Raw genomic sequence first — 9,433 nt, forward strand, 5'->3', positions numbered from 1 at the left:
GTGGTTACTAACCAGCTCCTGAAGTCAGAACACGCTTGATGGCCATATCATAGAATCATAGAATTTACAGTGCAGAAGGATGCCATTCGGCCCACCGTGTCTGCATGGGCCCTTGGAAAGAGCACCCTACCCAAGCCCACACCTCCACCCTATCCCCGTCCCCAACGTTTTTTTGGACATTAGGGGACATTTAGCATGGCCAATCCACCCAACCTGCACATCTTTGGACTGTAGGAGGAAACTGGAGCACTCGGAGGAAACCCACGCAGACACGGGGAGAACGTGCAGACTCCGCACAGACAGTGACCCAAGCCAGGAATTGAACCTGGGACCCTGGAGCTGTGAAGCAACTGTGCTACCACCGTGCTACCTGTGCCACCCTTTGCTCCTATTTCTTATAACCTCAGATTATATCTGTTGTATCGTTAGATTAACAGTACAAAAGAACACAGATTGCCATAGCACATGGGTTTAATGCAAGATTAACAGAGGTTCATTGACTATGTCTGTACAAGATTAGGTATTAGATGCCCCGAAAGCCCAAGTAGCCAATGACGTCATGTAAGTCATGTTACTCCGTTCTTAAAGAGACATCACATACAACTAAAATAACCCACATATACAACATCCCGCCCCCTTTCCTTCCCTCACTCTTTACTTCTAAGGTCCAACACAATAAATTCGAATTTTAACAAAGTAATTTACATCGATATACAAGTGTATTGTAATAACACAGCCAGTGAGATATTTTGCGTGTTGGCTGCGCAATTCTAGGACTCTGCCATTCCCGAACGTAGATGAATTTTCAAGTTCTCTAGTGGATGTCTCAACTCCAGAAGGAGTTACAGTCTCTTTTTCCAAGGAGATACTAGTATTATCAGATACTTCTGATGCAATCTCTTCTTCTGTAGATGAATGAGAAGTTACACAGTCAGATGGAACGGAGACCGTTGTTTTGTTATGCTCTTGACGTAGCATAAGCTGCTTCCTTGATGTGCACTCTGACAAAGGAATGTTCAGACTTAGAGATAGCTTTAACACGTTTATTAAACTATTAACAAGTCTCCTACTTGGATTCAACGCTACTGTTAATCCTGCTATAGCTACTCAGACTGACGAACCAGTCTGCTACAATCCACGTGGTGGGAGTGTTTCAAGTCAACCCTGTGTACACACTGAGTGTCTCCACTGGAAAGAGTTAGATCATGGGCGAAATTCTCCCCCAACGGCAGGATGCCCGCCAACTGGCGCCAAAGCCGGCGCAAATCAGACGGGCATCGCGCCGGCAAAAAGGTGCGGAATTCTCCGCATCTTTGGCGGCCTAGCCCCAACATTGAGGGGCTAGGCCAATGCCGGAGGGATTTCCGCCCCGCCAGCTGGCGGAAATGGCGTTTGTTGCCCCGCCAGCTGGCGCGGAAATGCGGCACGTGCGCGGGAGCGTCAGCGGCCGCTGTCAGTTTCCCAGCGCATGCGCGGGAGCGTCAGCGGCCGCTGTCAGTTTCCCGCGCATGCGCAGTGGGGAGAGTCACTTCCGCCTCCGCCATGGTGGAGACCGTGGCGGAGGCGGAAGGGAAAGAGTGCCCCCACGGCACAGGCCCGCCCGCGGATCGGTGGGCCCCAATCGCGGGCCAGGCCATCGTGGGGGCACCCCCCAGGGTCAGATCGCCCTGCGCCCCGCCCCCCAGGACCCCGGAGCCCGCCCATGCCGCCTGGTCCCGCCGGTAAATACCAGGTTTGATTTACGCCGGCGGGACAGGCAATTCTTGGGCGGGACTTCGGCCCATCCGGGCCGGAGAATCCAGCGGGGGGTCCCGCCAACCGGCGCGGCCGGATTCCCGCCCCCGCCCAATCTCCGGGAGCGGAGACTTCGGCGGGGCGGGGGCGGGATTCACGGCGGCCAACGGGCATTCTCCAACCCGGCGGGGGGTCGGAGAATGACGCCCCATGTGTGCAGTGTCCTTATATATGGGTTGGTGTAATGCCACCCTGTGGTAGTGTCACCTCTGTGTGTATCGTGAATGCCCATTGGTCGTGTCCTATCTTACTGACCTATTGGTTAACTGTCTGTGTGTCATGTCTCTGGTGTTCCCTCCAGTGTCTAGCTAGGTGTAGTGCATGTACATTAACCCTTTGTGTACTTACAGTGATGTAAATCACCACAACCCGTTACCTCTTGAGGTAGTTCTGGCACTGGCACACTAACACGCGCTGACAATAAGTGATTTGCATGGTGTCTCCACACAAGTCCATCTGTCGTTTGGACCATGTAGGATATTGGACCAGTCTGAGCCAATACCATCACAGGGACCCACTTCTCACTCGTGGTGTAGCTGTGTGTTAACATTTCTTCTCCTTGTTGAAACAAGCGCTTCCTTGAGTTACTTTCTCTTCTCAAGATCTGTGACTGTTGGTTTCGCTCTACTAGGCCAATGTCTCCTCTAGCAAGAGTAAATAAAGGTAGTTCTGAGCTTCCTTTTCTTTAATAACAAAGCTGGCGAACTATGTGTAGTTGGATGTGTTGTATTTCGGTATGTTGCTAAAAACATGTTTACACAGCAATGAAGTAACCTTGGTTCTTAGAAGCCTTCAGAGCTTGCTTCAAGGGCTGGAAAAACGTTTTGGCTAAACTATCTGTGGATGAATGGCAAGGTGCTGACTTAATATGTTGAACTCTACACATCTTTATGTCGTCTTCGAACTCTTGGGCTTTAAACTGTGGCTGATTGCTGCTCACGATCTGCTCGAGGTTTCCCAATCTCGCAAAGCTCTTGCCAAGTTTTTTTAATGGTTTGTTCTGCAGTGGTTGACTTCATTATGACCACCTCAGGCCACTTTAAGTGTGTGTCTACAATGACCATGAACATGTGCCCCCTTAATGGGCCTGCAAAGTCCACATGCAAACATTACCATGGCATTTTAGTCCACCCCCGTGGATGCAATTGAAACAATGGTAGTGTGTTCCTTACCCGTGCACATAGCTGGCACAGTCTTCCTTTTCCTTCTATTTTGACATCAATTCCTCGCCACCAAATGCAGGTTCATGTTAGTTCCTTCATTCACACTATGCCTGGGTGACCTTCATAATACTTAATATCGCAATTTTTGGGGAATAATTACTCTCATCCTCCACAACAGACATTCACCCTGTGATGTTAATTTGAGTCTGCTGGAAATATACGGTTTCAATTCAAGATGTTTTCCAGCTAGCCTCCCTTTTAATACCATTTCCAGTACCTTCCCCATCACAGGATCATTTCTGGTTTGTCTTTGGACTTGAGCTGCAGTCACTGGAACATTCTCAATCTGTGAACAGTAAAAAATATGATCAAGACTAATGGTATGTGATCAGCTGGTAAAGGTAAGCGTGATAACGAATCCGCATTGGCATGATTTTCGGATCGACAGTATTTGATCTCGTAGGAATGTGCTGATAGGATTAATGACCATTGTTGAAGTCTACTTGCAGCCAACAAAGGAACATCTTTGTGTGACCCAAAAATAGCAGGTAAGGACGTATGGTCCATCAGTAGTGACGACCATACAGGTATGTTTGAAATTTCCATACACCAAATCCTTCTCCAACTGAATATAGTTAAATTCTAGACTTGTTAACAAATGATATGCAAATGCTATTGGTCTTTCTTTTCCTGAAGGGTGACACCATCACTGCAACACTGTACGGCAAAGTCTCCCAGACAAGTTGCCATGGTAACTTTGGGTTGAAATGTACCAACACTTCTGACATTTTCAGTGCTTCTTTTGTTAATTGATACACCTTTACACATTCTGGTGCCCATTGATATGCCCGTTTTGAACACAAAATTGTATGTAATGGTTTCAATAGCGTTGCTAGATTCTGGCCAAATTTTCCATTGTGGTCGATTAACCCTAGGAATAACCTAAATTGAGTGATGTTCATTGGCTTTGGAGCTGCCATAATGGTTTCCATTTTTTTAGGTACTTCATGCAGACCCTTACTGTCAATTACATGTCCAAGATATTGTATAGATGTCTGGAAGAAATCACATTTATCTTTCCTGACACAAAGCCCATGCATTTGAAGTTGTTTCATTGCAACTTCTAAGTGTGTGATGAATATAAGATTTTAGATATATTTGATTATAAATATTTGGTGAAGCAAGCCTGGGTGAGGTATGTTTCACTGCTGCAGTCATGTTTTTAAAATAATCTCGATTTGAAAGACAACAAAGCTTTTAGGAGCTTGAGGTTCAATTAACCACTATAAAAGCTTGGGCTAATGCAATTTTATTTTGATTAATGGAATTCCCTGGGGAGTTAATTCATTTTCATCTTGGTGAGATGATGTTATTACTGGGTGGAGCTAAGGCATCAGGCTTTTGGAGAAAGCATTTTTCAGTTCCAGTTCTGATCTGGCTGAAGGTGTGCATGGTGAAACAGTTCTGTTCTCACTGTACGTTAGTTAAAAGAGATTAACTGTATTCAAAGCAGTGCAAACTTGCCTGAGGACATGAGGAAACTGAAACAAGCCAGTTGAAAACCACTTTTGGAGACATCCAGCCAGAGTTACTGCAGGGTTTTGGAATGGAGTCAGATCTGTTCTGTAAAGCAGTGGCAAGAGATCTCTTTCTCAAAGAAAAGGTGAATTGGAAGCTGAGATGGTCTATTTTCTTGTTGTTTAAGTGGGAATAAAGATAGCAAGTAAGGGTATTATATTCACTGTGTTGAGTAGTATTGCTTAAGGGGTAATTGTAAACTACTTTTGGGTGTGACATTAAAGATTTTAATACTGTGTTAGTAATAAAGTTTGTTTTAATATGCCACATCCCCATCCTTCGTGCAATCACCCCTGGAGTGAGGTATCCTTTCCTCACAGTCTTACAAAATTAAACTAAAATATTGGGGTTTTAGTCCAGTATCCTAGCCACAGTTGAGGTCCGATCTGGGATCATTAAAGTGTTGTAAGTGGTAAGTGTTCTTGCTCATTTGTGCCGGTGATCACTATATTATCTCGGTAACACTGTATCCCCTATAAGCCAATAAAGATCTGGTCCATTGAGCATTGAAATAAAGCTGGTACTGATGTTATTCCAAAAGGTAATCTCTTGTAGCGGAATAGGCCTTTGTGAGTGTTGATGGTGAGCAGGTGTTGAGATTCAGCTAACCCATTCATTTGCAATTAAGCCCGTGATAAGTCAATCTTGCTGAATGTCTGTCCTCCTGCTCAGTCGGTGAACAAATCTTCAATCAATGGTAGTGGGTATTGATCTGCAATTGGTACCATTTTGATTGTGGTCTTAAAACCTCCGCAGATACAAATTTACCACCCTGTTTCATGACAGGTACAATAGGGGTTTCCCAGTCATTCGTAATGATGAATTTCAAGATTCCTGTTTCCATAAGTCTCAGTAGTTCGGATTCAACCTTTATACGCATTGCATAGGGCACAGAACTAGCCTTGAGACATTTCGGCTGACTTTTTTCCTTAACCTTCAGTGACACTTGTACACCTTTCATGGATCCCAGTGAATCTTCAAAAATACTGCTGTATTTTTCCATTGTGCACCGTAAGTCTATCTAAATCAACTAATCTGTTGGCAGTGCTCCAATTCAATTTAATCCTTTCCAGCTAAAAGCGGCCAAAGGGAGCTGAAAAACCTCCTAGCACCACATGGAGTGGTAGCTCTTCAGTTTGTCCACATAGCTCAACCTTGACTCTTCAGTATAGGTTCTCAAGATCACATCTACTGGTTTTAGAGGCAGGTGGTTAAGATTCTGTTCATAGATGGTCTCATGAGTTAGGGAGATGGTAGCCCCTGTATCGACCTCCATCTTAATAGGTTGCTCATTCAACTTTGGGACGACCCAAAAACGATGTGACCCACCCTAGACTGATAGCACATTCAATTTTTAGATTTTCATCAGGATGAATTGATTTAGATTCATTGTGGTTCTTATTCTTTGCTTCCACATTATGAATTTTCTTAGTTGAATTTGTCTTGTTTCTTCCTTTGAATGTTCTGCCCTGGAGAGATTATTTGACTCTAGCAAACTCTTGCTGTGGGGCTAGTTCTGCTGCAATTTTTACATTGCTTCAGCAATCAGACTGTGAATGGTTCATTTATGCACAGCGATGGCACACCTGTTGCTAGGTTAACTTCTTATGGATGGCAGCCAGTTTATGAATCCTCAAGCATGCTCCGAGCTAAGAAGTCTCCTTAGCCACAAGTTCCATGGAAACAGCAATATGTAATGCAGTCTTCAGACTTAGCTTACATTCCGTAAATAACCTTATTTGAATGGCGTCATTTTTCAAACCATACACCAAGCGATCTCCAATAGTGTCTAACGAATCATCAAATTCACAAAACTCTGCAAGTCGCTTGAGTGTTGCAACCAACCTTGCAATATTTTCTCCTTCTTCCTGAATCCTTTGATGAAATTGAAAACTCTCCGCAATAATCAAGAGCTTTGGTAAACAATGGTCTTCGAATATTTTCACTAGTTCTTGATATGTCTTATCCCCAGGTTTCTCGGGCTGAACTAAGCTTCTTAGCAAATTAAAAGTTTTGCTTCCTATTGTGTTTAAGAATATAGGAACCTGAATCTCTTCCGATATTTTGTTGACTGAAATGTAAGAATGGAATACCTCTGAATATGATTTCCAGTTCTCTGAGTCTTCATCAAAAGAGCTCACCGCACCAAAATATTTCATGGTATCGAAATGCTCTCCCCCTTTGGTCAATTCAATGGTCTAGTATATTGATGATGGATTACCAATTTGTAACAGCTTTAACTTCCATGCAAGTTATGATAACTTTTGTTTTCTGCCCCGCTTTACCTCCATGTCTTGCTGTACTGCACATGGTGAACCCTGCAGCCTGACTCCTCAGATTGCCGGTTTAAAATCGTTACGGGCCCTTGCTTTGAATGTATGCCCCAAACCTTACCAGTTCCAATGCCAGCGATTTCTGACCTTCTGTTAATCAGTTGATCGATTGATCTGTTGAAGCTGTACCACTACAACGATTTTTGAAACTTTTTTTTTCTTTCTTCTATTCTGTTCTTTGTTGCCAGTTTTTTTCTTGTAAACGGTTGTATATTTAGACGAATGGTACAAAATAAATAGATTGCTGCATCATGTGGGTTTGATGCAAGATTAACAGAGGTTTATTGAACAGGTCTTCACTGTACAAGGTTTGGTTTAGACTCCCCGAAAGCCCACGACGAGGCCGATGATGTTACATAAGTCACGTGACCCTTTCTTAAAGAGACATTGCACACAACCACAGTATCATAGCTAAGATCGGCGCATTTAGCACAGGCTGGACAGTTTACCCAAGTATGCTAATCTGCATGGCATTGGTGTCACAAAAAGCTATATCTTCACCCACTAAAATACAGGAGAAACTGAAACACATTTTTTAATAAATGGACTTTTTACAGTAATTTTGTGAATGTTTAAAAAATCTATAAATCACAAGAAGGTTATGGTAGTGGCAGAAACCCACGTTTCTGATTTCTGTATTGATGTCCCAGATTCTAGTGCCCTGACCTCCTTTCACTGTACTTACCTTGAGGTACTACACTTAAACAAAAATGCCAACGCTGTTCAAAATCCTGAAGCTGCACTTACCTCAACCGTCCAGAGTGTGTCGTGCATCAACAGAAGGCTAAATCGATCTGTCCTGAACAACTTCAGATAAATCCAAATAGATCCGAATTGGTTCACCTCAGATTAAATTCTGATGTTCAAAAGGCTCGTTTTGGGCTGTCGCATAATCTTCAGCAGCCTGAACAATGCTGAGTCTTCACTTCAAATACAACTTTTCATCAGTTCTGTCAATACCCATCATACCAGCAAGCTACCATGCCGATGAAAGAAGAGATTATTAACACAAATAGTAAAAGCAATCATAGACCAATCCTATGGGTTCAAATTTAAAAAAAAAAAATCTATGTAAGACTTTAAATTAATCCAAGAAATTGAAATTGGTGGCTGAGGCTAGGGGTCAGAGACAACATCCTGGACATTCATGGAAAGATGATAGTTGTCAACAAAATCTTTTCTTCAGAGATAGAAATTATGATTTGTAAAAAAAACTAAGAGCAAAATACTCAGATATTGCACTCTGTGAAACAAAATGTCCTAACTTTAAGCTGACAAAATATTCAATTGAAGCGTGTTTCATTAAGTACATTACATTGTCCTGTTACCTAACACCAATTAGGTTATAGGCCTCATTTTGTATCATTTGTATTACACACATTACAGTTTAATTAGGAGGGGTCAATACCTGCAAGGTCGAGTGCAACAGACATGACATCATTTCCACTTCGCATGAGTTTTTTTTGCAATAATAATGGTTTAGTTTCTTAAAAGCATAACTGCTTCAACCCCCCACTATCCACCCAAACCAACAACAGGCCCTAGCCTTGCTGCCAGACGTAGATTCCTACATATTTCTTCAGAAGGTCCATTGGAATCTTTTTAGCTGCGAAAACATGTAAAAATAGCTTCTAGTTGAGAACTGTTTCCTCAGTTCCAAAATCATTTATTCTTGACACGGCTCTCATTGAATTACAAGAAATACCACATCGGACCTCTTCAATGTTCCTTTTCGGAGAATGTGTCATGGGCCATTACCGGTTCTTCCTTATGCCGCTGATGCCTTCACTGTTCTCAAAATTTAAATTTTCAAAATGTCACAATGTGTTTTGATATACCATTCATCTATATCCCGGCTTGGGTCACTGTCTGTGCGGAGTCTGCATGTTCTCCCCGTATCTGCCCCATCGGTTTCCTCCCATAAGTCCCGAAAGATGTGCAGTTAGGTAATTTGGACAATCTGAATTCTCCCTCACTGTACCCGAACATGCGCCAGAGTGTGACGACTCGGGGATTTTCACAGTAACTTCATTGCAGGTTTAATGTAAGCCTATTTGTGACACTAATAAAGATTATATTATATAGTTTTTTTCAAAAAGGCCTCACTGTTTTTTTAAATATTAAAATAATATTTTTGAGTAAAGTGCTATCAGAAGACTATTTACTTTGCTCCTTGCCATGGAATGATTTTAGTCTCGATCCTACTCACCACAGCAAATGCTATTCAAACCATTATTTTCCTATATCAGGCCTTGCGCATTAAATAATCTGAAGCCAACAATGGGTCACACCATAAATGCTGCTATAGGGCCAATTCATCGAAGGGCTTTTAAAAGAGATTTTCATTCCCTCTTAATTATACAGCAGATACTTCACGGACAGAATCTGAATTTAATAATGGACACGGAAGTAATTGAGTATATATATTTATCTTGGTCCTCTCCTTTCTTTCAGAAAGGCAAGCACCCTGGCTGTTTCAATCACCTGGCTGAGAGGAAAAAGGGGGTGGGGGGAGTGGGGGAGGGGGCGGCAGAAGAAAAAAAAAATAGAAAGTTACTCTCCGTG

The 9,433-nt window shown here is 42.8% G+C and overlaps 1 long non-coding RNA gene across 1 annotated transcript; it reads right to left on the reverse strand.

Moving 5' to 3' along the window:
* Positions 1–652: 652 nt before the first annotated feature.
* LOC140387706 (uncharacterized) lies at positions 653–7,829 on the reverse strand. Its single transcript, XR_011933964.1, has 3 exons — positions 7,616–7,829; positions 3,235–3,303; positions 653–1,001 (listed from the first exon to the last, which is right to left on the reverse strand). It is a non-coding gene; the product is annotated as an uncharacterized lncRNA (long non-coding RNA).
* Positions 7,830–9,433: the final 1,604 nt, after the last annotated feature.

The sequence above is a fragment of the Scyliorhinus torazame genome, chromosome 13, assembly GCF_047496885.1.
Source record: "Scyliorhinus torazame isolate Kashiwa2021f chromosome 13, sScyTor2.1, whole genome shotgun sequence".
NCBI classification, from domain to species: Eukaryota; Metazoa; Chordata; class Chondrichthyes; order Carcharhiniformes; family Scyliorhinidae; genus Scyliorhinus; species Scyliorhinus torazame.